We start from the raw sequence: 12,333 nt of genomic DNA, 5'->3' as shown, positions 1-12,333 counted from the left end.
CTTGCGCCACTCAGATTTTCATATATTAGTTGGACTTATTTTTGTTGTCAGTTGTAAGTGTAAAAGATTGGTAAGATGATTGATTTTGGACATTCTTAGGCTATTAGTTTTGCGTTTTACATGAAAAACCAAAAATCAAACACCTATAGGTAATTTTCCTTTTTTAATTCTTAAGCTTCGTTTGAGTTCGTGTTAGCTTCCTGGCCAATTTTTAGGTAGATTGGAGTTATTTTGTAGTGTTATTTCATCATCAAATGTATTAAATCATTATTTGCGAACTTACCCTTCACCTTCATTATGAACATTCACTATTGCTGCACAAATTCTGTGTTTTCTGGTTTTAACTATGAATTTTAATTCCTATAGGTTTGATGCATCTTTAGATGCCTAGTCTAGTTAGATTAGGTAATTAATTCATGTTCCATCTAATTGCATTACAAATAGAGCATCTCAAATTTAGTCATGCATTTCATCAAACACCTAGTGAAAACTAGAGTTTGATGAAACATTTCATCAAACAAATTATAAAATGTTCATTTTGGTGAGTTTGGATTGAAATTAAGACTCATCTTTCGTATTGTAGTTATTAGTTGCACATGTTTACACAATAATTTCATCATTTCATTCATCATACGAAAGTAATTCATCAAGGTTTAGTTAGTTTTAGAAGTAGTTCATGTTATAGTTCATTCATTGCATAATAACTTACTTTTTAATTAGTTTAGTAGTTAAGTTTTGTCCATTATAGTTGATCCACAAGCATTTGCATCTCTAATTTTTTATATGCATGGATTGATTCCAAGGTTGACTATATATTTCATTTATATGCAAAAATTGGTTTTGACTAAAGTCTTATGCAACTAAAAGGCTTTATCACGCGAGCAGCAGCAAAGTGCACCATGATGGTTAGTGATGAATCATTATTTTCTCCTATTCACTTAGCTTTTTGTACCAAATTTAATTATTCAATTGTGCTTAATTGTCCATTATTTTCTCAATTTTGCTATTTGGGCTTACTTTGACTAATAATTCATATTTTAATTAATTTGAATTATCTGAGTTTAATTATTCCCATTATTATTTTCAGGGCAAATTTTGGAATTATAATTAGAACTTCAAAAGGGTTGCCACATCATCTACCATTTTCCACCACAGCATTTTATTTTTATTTAGTTTGTAATTTCATTTCTAATTCGTTTTTGTACTGTTGGGTCAAACTTTTGACTTTTTGGGCCTATTTTAGACTATTAGGGAGAAGCCCAATTGTGGGGCTGACTTGGCTGATGTAGGGTTGAGTGCCCATGCAGCCACACTTAATTTTTAGAACTTCTGAAACGTTTTAGACTCTCATTCTCTGTAGAACGTAGAACAACTTGGGTCTTATGAGGTTTAAGTATTTTCGTTTTCCATTTTCGTTTTAGTTTTACTGTTACTTAGGTTTTTCTCTCTTTCATTTTCCCTTTCATTTTCTCTATTGCATTTTCCTATTGTGTTTTCCTATTGCTTTGCTTTATATTTCTCTAGATCTTTATCAATGAATGTAATGTTGTTTCTGTTTTGCATTTCTTTTTAATGGAAGCTTGAAATCTATTGGGTTGGTAGCTAGGGAGATTGCAATGTTTTCCTTGAGATTACTGCATTGTCATTTTGATTCTGCATTTCTTTCCTCTGAATGATGCTTAATCTGTTATGTGCTTGCAATTAGGTACACGCTTAGTGGTCTAATTTGTGTCTAATCTCCGCTTAGTTGATTAGAGCAACAATTGTTTAATTTATGGTAGCGTAGAAGTGATTACACATGTGCATTGCGTTTGCTTAATTCGTTGTTTGAAAATCGGATTAATCTTCTCTTAGTTGATTAATTCGTGTTGGATTAAGGGTGAGAGGAGTGTGTAATTTATTGTTAATCAAGGATAGGAAGCATTGTAATTGAACTAGTGGCCAACCTATTTTTAATCACGGTTTAGTCTAAGTTATTTTGTTAATTTTAATTTGCAAATTTGTTCAAACCCCCCTCCCCCCGTACGTGTTTGATCATTTAACGAAACCAAAGTTGGTCCTTGAGAGACGACTTAGGAGTCATTTCCTAATATATTGCATTTAATTTGCACATTCAATTTGAGTCGGATGCGGCCTCGACATCATTAGGTCACAAACAAAACAATGGTCACCCACGACAGTTGGCAACATAGGTTCATTCACATTCTTTGATTTTGATTCTCTTCTTGGACTCACATTGCCTATTTTTTTGTGGCTTATAAGTTCTTCTTTCACTTGTGAGACTTAACAACAATGAAGCTAACCTCTATGGCAACAATCACCCACTTCACATGCTAAGTGAAAAACTTTTAACAAATAGTGGAAGGAGTTGGAATTCAAGGGTTTATTTTTGGAAGAAAATAAGGACGATAATTTATGAATTTTAACAACATACAAGCAACATAAAGCAGAAGACTGATGCTCTATTTCAATATCTAATGAAGTAGAGATTTGACTCCTAGTCAATAATTCATTCCAAAGGCTATGAGTGTAAAGTTGACAACATAGTCAACAATAATTATGAAGCTTTTAATGTAAAGATGTTGGATCGAGTGTTTACCACTAAGCTATAAAATTTGTAACTCAGTCAAGATACAACTTTTTCTACTTAAAAATGTAGAGCACTCTAAACAATGTGATTTTATTATGAAATTATTCACATTGCTTGTGTCACAAAGCTATTGATGTCACTTGTAACAATTTATCCCTCAACAATTATCTCATTAGGAACACTAGTGGAAAACTTACTTTTAATGATAACTTATTATAGCATTATAGTTTACTTATCATAATAGGTTATCTTGTGGCATAACTATAATATAAAGATTCTTAGTATTATAAATGGATATCTAAATGACATGATGAGTATTCTTTTTATGATAGTTACATTTTCACCCATCATAGAAAGTTACACGATAACATACTTATAAGTATGAAAAATCTTCCTGTGTTAGTTATAAGTTTGAACTGACCTAGACAGACTTTTCTAAGGTTAATAAAAGAACTATAATCATTTGCACACTCAATTTCCCCTTCTCTTTCATCTCACATTCTCTTTCTTGATCCTTCTCTCTTCTCCAATACTCATTTGTTTGTTCATCTAGCTTCTTGGATTTTGTCTTCATAAAACTTGTGTTGTTTAGTTTCATTCTCATTAAATATTTTTCTTCTTGTGTGTGCTTTGATTTCAACCTTATCTAGTGTGTTGGTTTTTGTCTTCATCACACTTGTCTACTTCCTTTTCCTTTTGTCTTCATCACACTTGTCTACTCCCTTTTCCCTTTGTCTTCATCTCTATTTTATGTTGTCAATGTCTTTTTACTATTTGTTAAGAACATAGCTTTCCACAATTTTCCATTCAATGTTGAGAATGTTGGTTGTGAATTTGGTATTGTTATACATATTGTATTTTTGACGTAGTTGAATTCATTTTTGGTGCGTTGAATCTTTTAGTGAAAGTATTACAGTCAAGGTAACTTCAAACTTAATCTCTACAGAAAAATTATAAGACCATGACATACTTGAAAATCACTAACACAAGGATATAAACAAACATACAATCTTTCAAATTGGAACATCAAAGGTGTGGTATAGTGATGCTACTAGAATTATCCTTAATACTTCATGAGCATAATCATATATAACTCATATTTCTCCTTACAAGTATATTGTAACTCCCAATTTAGGATGTCACGTGTAGGTAAGAGAACATTATTTGATTAAGATAAATACAACTCTGATATGATCACAATATAGTGAAAAAAAAATTAAAATTTTATTTCATTATCGTGAAATAAATAAAAGCACATGAAAATAGTAATCAATCTGAATACAACCGAAAAAATCGTAATAAAACTCCTCAACATAATTTATTTAAAATAAATAATGTTTGAAAACCCTGAAAATAATTTCCCACTCGCCTCTCGATCTACCCAACATCAGTATCATTAACAGTATCCTCTGTAACATCATCTGTTACCGTATAAAATACGATCGTCGTAGGTGAAAACCATCACCACAAATGCAATGGTGAGCTAACAACATTAACATCCCCAAAACACATAATAATACAATTATTATAATACAATAATCTAATAAGGTATAAGCTCATAACATCATGTCATTTCACAACACAACAAACATTGTTAATTTAAGCTCTTATCCAAATAAACCATGTCACCACCACCAACCACTATTGCTATATGTCGTCTTCCGTACTCCAGCACACACGACTAGATCACCAAAACTAGGCCTACACACCAACGTATAACTTTCTCGTTCACCAAAACAGGGTCTATACACCAATGCAAGACTTGCCTATTCACCAAAATAAGGCTTGCACCAAGCAACACAACAACATGGTCTATCATATAACAGTAAGGAAAACAATTCAACCAACATTATAAACACTCATAACACTCTAAACAACTCAACACACAAACTACAATAGTTGGCAATCACATCACACAACTCAGAAGGTAATTTAAAAAACTTGGCCTCATCTAGACGCACTCGAAAAAGTGCTCCAAGAGCTCGACCAACACCACAAACAGCTTGGCCAAGTGCTAAAACCCCCAAGCCAACATAAACCACACTCAAAAACAATTTTTAAAACTCTAAAACTGAGGTCCCCATAAAACACGACCATACAACTCAATCAAAAACAAAAACAATTCAAATAACACATCAAATAACTCAACCAACAACACCAAAAGGTCGGTCAGCATCAAAAACCCCTAAAACGAGTCTAAAAATGTCAAAATATGAGCTTTAGAACCTTGAAACTGAGGTCCTAAACAGTTCGAACAAACAACTTGGCCAAACTACAAACAACCTGGTTAACACCTCAAACAAATTGGCCTACATCACCATGAGATCGACCAACATCAAAACCCCCAAAACAACTCTAAAACATCTAAATTTGAGCTCCAAAACCCCAAAACTGAAGTCCCAAACAACTCGGACAGACAGCTCGCTTAAACCATAAACTCCTTGACCAACACCCAAACAATTCAGCCAATATCACCAGGAGGTCAGCCAACATCAAAAACCCCCTAAAACAACCCTAAAAATGTCCAAATCTGAGCTTTAGAAATTCAAAATCGAGGTCCAGAACATCTCGATCCTAGACAACTCAACCAGCTCAGCCAAACACCATGGACAACTTGACCACATCCCGACCAACCTGGAAAAATTCACCCTAGACACCAAACACATCTTGTAATATATGAAATCATCACAACACATCATTTACACGTGAATCTAGTCATAAAACATCATTATAGCAACATAGGATGCATGAAAATCAACTATAGTAAGACATATAATTCAACCATCGCCTAAACATGATAGTCTCATGTAAATCAACCCTAAAGAACTCAACATAGTTTATTAATAATGTGGTCTACGCATATATCAACATGGCATTACACATACACAACCCGACAACCCCATAACACATGTTATTCTAACCCTACAACGCTAAAACCTTTCATAATAATTTATGAATACAAGGATGACATAACTCAACAAAACACATGCAACACAATGACATTTGGTTAACCACAATTAACATGACTCACATGATACATACCATCACCTTCACAACACATATACCAAACAATAAAGACATGTACTTACACATAATTTCTTAAACATAAACATTGAAGGCTAACTCACCTTACCTCTATTCCAAGGAAACCATTATCCATACTCAACCTCCATGAGACTAGGTTTTAATTATTAGGCTAAATTAGGCCTAAATTTGTCATCCTTTGGCTCATGAGAGTAGCAAATGAGAAATAAATTCCTAAGGGCTGCATGTAGGGTTCAAGCAAGGGTTCTCCAAGTATGGAGTCTTGGACCAGCGGTCGCACCATTGGGCCAGGGCACCCCAAATAAAATATAGCACTATAATCCCTTTTTAATTCTTGTGGTAGCTTCCACACATCATAAAATTAGCAATCACTTATACAATTATTATATGCATTCACCCGACCCATTTGAATTAGGATAAATTCATACAATTATTATTTCTAAATATTCCTAAGTTTTCTCAAGTGTTACATATATTTTCTCATGGCTCTAAATATTTTATGTTCTTCCAAAAAAAAACTATAAATTTTCTTTAAGGAAATAAAAAAATCTTAATAGTAGTTAGATTAAGATGGATATTCAAATTGATGCTTAATGTTATCAATGACTCACTTCCTAGTTATTTGTTTAATTCCATGCACCATATAACAATTTGTTGAAAAACAATCCTATTTTGAAAAGAAATATTTATATCATTCCTAGCATGATAAACCAATCATGAACAACTAGGTAGGTGGGGCCTTAAATATATATTTTGAACCACACTAGTAGGTGGTGCATTGTATATACTTTCATTATTTCATCATTTAATGAGAAAGAAAAATAAAAGAGCCATTTTTAAATGTTATCACTCGTATATAATTATAAAAAATAAACCACACAACAAACCATTGTCCATAAATATGAACACAAAACAAATATATGTATGAGTTTCATGAACACATGTCAACATGCACCAAAAACATAAACATGTATACAATGAAACTAAAACATGGTCACATTTACCTTCACAATTGCAAATACACATCATTTGTAGTTCAATTCTTTGCAACTTCTTTGTTCAATATAACATTTCTTTTATGGGAACTACCTTTCAAGCATTAATATTGTCTAATAAAAACAAATAATTAGCTTTCTAATTTAAAATATACATAATTAATTTTTTAAGTCTTTCATAAATTTAAGTGTTTTCAATTGAGTTCCTATTAAGTTATTTTGGTCTATTGACTACTAACAAATTTTATATTTTTTAATGAGTCCTTGTTATTTACTATTTTCATTAATTGGGTGATATGGTTACTATCTTTCTATGTCATCTTACTTACTTGTTTTTCCATATGTTAATAAATATGAGATTTTATGACTAATATAAAACTATATTGCTATTATTTTGAAATGAAAAACAACTTCTATTGCTTTCATTTAAAATGTATTGGATAACAAAAGATGTAATACCCAATCTTAAATGTCACTAACCTCTCATCAAATCACTTAATCATAGTAAAAAATTAACTATGAACGAAAATTTATTTATTTTTATTAAATCTAAAAATCAAACTCAAAGTCCAAAAATATGATTCAACAAATAAACCAACTTTAAAAAAAAATAAATATCCTAATATATTATTCTGTAAAACTACCAAAATAAAACTCTTTTTACTAAAACCCCAATACGAGTCCTAATAAATGTGCATCTCTAACTACATTTGCGATCATCGTTGTCACACATGAACAAAACAAGGGTGAGTTAACCTATAACCAACCAACCTTACAATCACCATTCACAAATGAACAATATAAAAATCACATTAAATCCCTCAACCAACATTCTAACCACACCAATAATCATATTTTATAGTTCATAACACTTGTTGTCTTACACAACATCTCAAAACACGTCATTAAAACAACAATGCAAGCACTCTTGATCTCACACACTAATTTAACACACAAATGGTATTATACACCATTTCAAAATACAAGTGGCCTGAGCGTAAGGCATTGACTCACACAAAGCCTCCAAATAAATTGCTTTCGCAATTTGCATGCTCATAGAGTTTCCAGACTTTCACTCTTCAAGAACTAAGCAAATATTAGATTCTCAACTACAACTCATGCACATAGCTTACTAGCCGTTTGCTCACCTGTAAAGCTAAAACTCCTCAATGCTCTCAAAGTCTTGCGAATGAAATTCATTTCCATTGATGGATGGAGAGTCATTAGAGTGACAATATTAATCTCTTAGTCGTTGTAGGTGATGACATGAAAATCATTAGAGAACATAATGAACATATTATCCAACATATTTTTAATTAAAACAATAAAAGTTACTTAATATTTTACATTAATCAAAATATCATTCTATAATAACTAGAAAATCTTACACTTCTTAACACTCTCAAAACAACTAGGCAATATGATAAATCAATACAATTATAACATCACAATTAATAAAAAAGGTTAAACAAAAATAACTCAAAAAATATAATAATTTAAAATATTTAATAGATAACTTTTTTTAATAAAAACCTATTTAAAAATAATCAAATCTATAAATAAATTAAAAATTAATTAAACCTTTAAAATAATTAAAAAATCATCATTATGTGACTCAATTAAAATTAGACACTATGATATGATACGAGATAAGCCAAAGAAAACCAAAATACTCAATAGATAATTATTTTAATAAAAACTTATTTGAAAGAATCAAATTTATAAATAACTTAAAAAAATTAATTAAACCTTTAAAATAATTAAAAAAAAAATCATTATGTGACTCAATCAGTCACTATATATATGTTACGAGATAAGCCAAAGAAAACCAAAACAATATTCAAGAATCCATAACTATATTAAATCTATTTAAAGATATATAAACTTAATTCTATAATACAACTGTTTTAGAATAAAAACCATTAAAAAATATATTAACAAAAGGAAAGCATGTCTCTTGGCCAACGGAATTAACCAGCAACATATAAAATTAAAGTTCGCCTTCGAAGATTAAATATCCCATGCTTATCCTAAAAGTTATTTCGCCAAAAAATTCTATTAAATTATTCATTAAAGATCAGCATTCCAGATTCTAAAATAAAATAATCATGATATTACACTATATAATTTTAGAGTAATTTTATTTTTATCTTGAAATGAGAACAACATCCCCTTGTTCTAAAATGTTATTTACTTCTATTTTTTAAGTAAATAGTTATTTCCTAGCATATAATTACTTTGTCATAAATCACGATTTTTTTTAAATCTATATTATAATTCAGTTCTCTTTTTCTTCGTTTTCTTTTCTTTGCTTCTAACGAATATAAACTATTTGTAATAAAATGACCAAGAAGAATTAAAAACTAGAGATGGTAAAATGATGAAATCCTCAGTGGAATGACTTAGTTAACTCAAAGAATAAAGTTTTATTTGACTACAATTTTGATTAAATAGAGAAAAATTTGGTTTAAAAACTACTCACAAATTAGTTTAGGTAATAGAAAATATTCTATTTGATGTTGATACGAAAATATTTCATTAAACTTATCGTTCATGGAAAACATTTGAATACGGATAAAGTAATTAAAAGTTTTCTTTAATTAAAATGATTTAATATTTATTATTCAACTTCTAAGGACAGGTGTCACATAATAAATAAAAGTGTGATTACGTAAGAAATAAAACCTTACGAAAGTTTATCTGACTTTTGGATAAAAGATTTAAATACATTATGAAAGAATGACTCAGGATAATATGATATGGTTCTACCTAAAGTTAGACCTACTAACACGAAATCTCTGAGTATTTTATTTTGCACACATCCCAAAAGTATTCAATATTTTTTGGAAACTAACATATGAATGACAAATGGGTAAGCCCTTTGATATAATACGAAAATTGTTTATTTTCATTTTAAGTTTCTTTATATGTTGTCGTATTTCATAAACACAACTTACTCATTCTCGAGATTTTTCAAATTTGTTTATTTAAATAAATTTTGTGTGAAATTGCCCTAAAATGATAACAAACCTCAAATTCTCACTCTCTCCGAGTTTTATGTCTTAAGAAAATAATCTTCACACTTATATTATTCAAATTATACCTACATTTAAATAGTATATAAATGTGATAATTGATTAATAAATTTATTCATATAATTTGTAATTAATTATTTAAATTTGCATCAAAGTAATATTATCATATATATTTATATTATAATTTATAATTAGATAATAATATATTTCTTAATATTATTAATACATAAATATTAAATCATTCCTTATTTTTCACATATAAATCATCTTCCAAAATTTATATTCTAAAATTTCAGTTTTTAATGTTCATAATATTTTATGTTTTTATAAGTTTTAGAGCAAGAAAACTCATTCTCCTTTATTCATCAAGTCACCAATATACATACATATTAGAAATGTCAATCACATAATATATATATATATATATATATATATATATTATATATAATATGATCATAAATAAATTAACATATCTCTTAATCAATAATAAAATAAATATTCGTAATAATAATATCTCAATATTTTACTTGAATTGAAACATGAAGATTTTGAATGTCTAACTTACGTAAAAGATGCTCAAATTGTGTTTTTCTTCAGGCCTTTGTAAAAATGGTTAAATATGTTTTTCGTCTTTTAAATATCACACGATTTTGGTTTAGTCCCTACTCGAAACTTTGATGACTTTTAGTCCTCATAATATTGAAACATGTAATATTAGTCCTTAAAAATGGACGGCGTGAACTTTTGGTTGATGTGGCAAATGACAAAGCCACGTCTTCTGTCCGCTTTCGTTGCTTGTTTAATTTTTGGAATGGGATTAAGTGATTGACATTGTGTTCTTCTTCATATCTTATAATGACATTTTAAGAAAGTTGGGTTCTTCTTGTCATCTCAGTTGGGGATAAAGAAACAACAGTCAAAATCCACAACCAACAAAGTAAAAGAACAGATACAACACCCCACCCCAATAAGGAAAACCAAGATTATGTCCTCCCATTACTCATTCTACCTCTCAAGTATAGCCTGTCCGGTGAAGGAAAAGGGACCTCCATGAAATGAGGGTGCTCGAGTTGCCTATTTTGACAAAGATAGTAAATCACGGGTACTTTCAGACTCTGGCGGTATTTTGGGTACTTCTCGGTCCACACTTTTGCCCTCTCCGGACTCACTTGCCGGTTGTACTTCTTCATCCTCGTTTCCATTCTTGCATGTAAAAGCAGCCCCACCACCCCTAAAAATTGAATCTTTCTTGTGCCCTCACCTCGTAAACTCTCTTAAAGAGAACCCCACTTCTCCATCTGCTTCATGCCATGCAAAACCGTTACTGGGTTTGGAGATTCTCGGACTTCCCACCGTCGTCGCTCATACTGCAATAAATCAGATCTAACAAGCTCGTAAGACCAACATGCGTGTGAAAACTGTAATATTTAACAACATCGATGCAAAACTAAATAAGGCAAGAGGAAAAGAAAAATACCTTGAAGAAGATGACGAAGAAGAACCCAACTTTCTTAAAATGTCATTTATAAAAGGCGAAGAAGAACACACGTGTCAATCACTTAATCTCATTCCAAAAATTAAACAAGCAACATGACAGATAGTTAAGACGGAAACGGGCAGAAGACGTGGTTTTGCCATTTGCCACATCAACCAAAAGTTCATGTCGTCCATTTTTAAGGACTAATATTACAAGTTTCAATATTACGAGGATTAAAAACCATCATAGTTTCGAGTAGGGACTAAAACAAAAATCGTGTGATACTTAAAGGAAGAAAAATATATTTAACCCTTGTAAAAATTATTGCTAGTTATACCTTAGTAAGAACATATGAGGAACAAATAGTGCCATATTTTACTTCATTATAAACAAAATGACAATCAACTTCAATATGTTTTGTTCTTTCATGAAAAATCAAATTTTGAGCTATATCTAACGTTGATAGACTATTGCAGTATAATTACATCCCTTTAGAATTAGTAATTTGCAAATCACTAAGTAATTGTTTGAGCCATTTTAACTCGCATATAATTATTGTCATATATTAATATTCAACCTCTGTAGAAGAGCAAAAGACTATTGATTGTTTCTTAGTTTTCCAAAGCCACCAGGTAGTCCTCCGAACGGACCACCCTATTTCAAAGATCCTCAGAAAACTCGATCTAGCGGGCCAGATGGTAGGATGGGCGATGAAATTGTTAGAATTTGGCCTACGTTACGAACCAAGGGGATCTGTTAGAGGGCAACACTTGGTAGACTTCACAGTAGAACTGCCCCAAATGAGCCCCATTGACGAATGGATTTTGCATGTGAATGGAGTGTCGGGACGAATGGGTGGAGGTGTTGGCGTTGTCTTAGAAGGGTCAGGCGGATGCTTATTGGAGCACTCCCTGGTGTTGAAATTTAAAACCTCTAACAACCAAGAAGAGTACGAAGCTCTGGTGGCGGGATTGGAGCTGGCCCGAGGTTTAGGCGCCCGAAGGGTAAAATGTCAGACAAACTCACAACTGGTGGTAGGCCAGATGAATAGTGACTTCCAAGTCAAAGACAACCACCTCCTCAGATACTTCCACAAGGCTTCCACCCTAGTCAAGGGTTTTGAAAAAATCGAGATTAAACACATTCCCCGCGAGGATAATTCTTGGGCAAATATGTTGTCCAAACTTAGTA

Source organism: Vigna radiata, chromosome 2 (genome assembly GCF_000741045.1).
Source record: "Vigna radiata var. radiata cultivar VC1973A chromosome 2, Vradiata_ver6, whole genome shotgun sequence".
Classification (NCBI taxonomy): domain Eukaryota; kingdom Viridiplantae; phylum Streptophyta; class Magnoliopsida; order Fabales; family Fabaceae; genus Vigna; species Vigna radiata.
The sequence above is the reverse complement of the archived record's forward strand: the minus strand, read 5'-3'. Positions refer to the sequence as shown.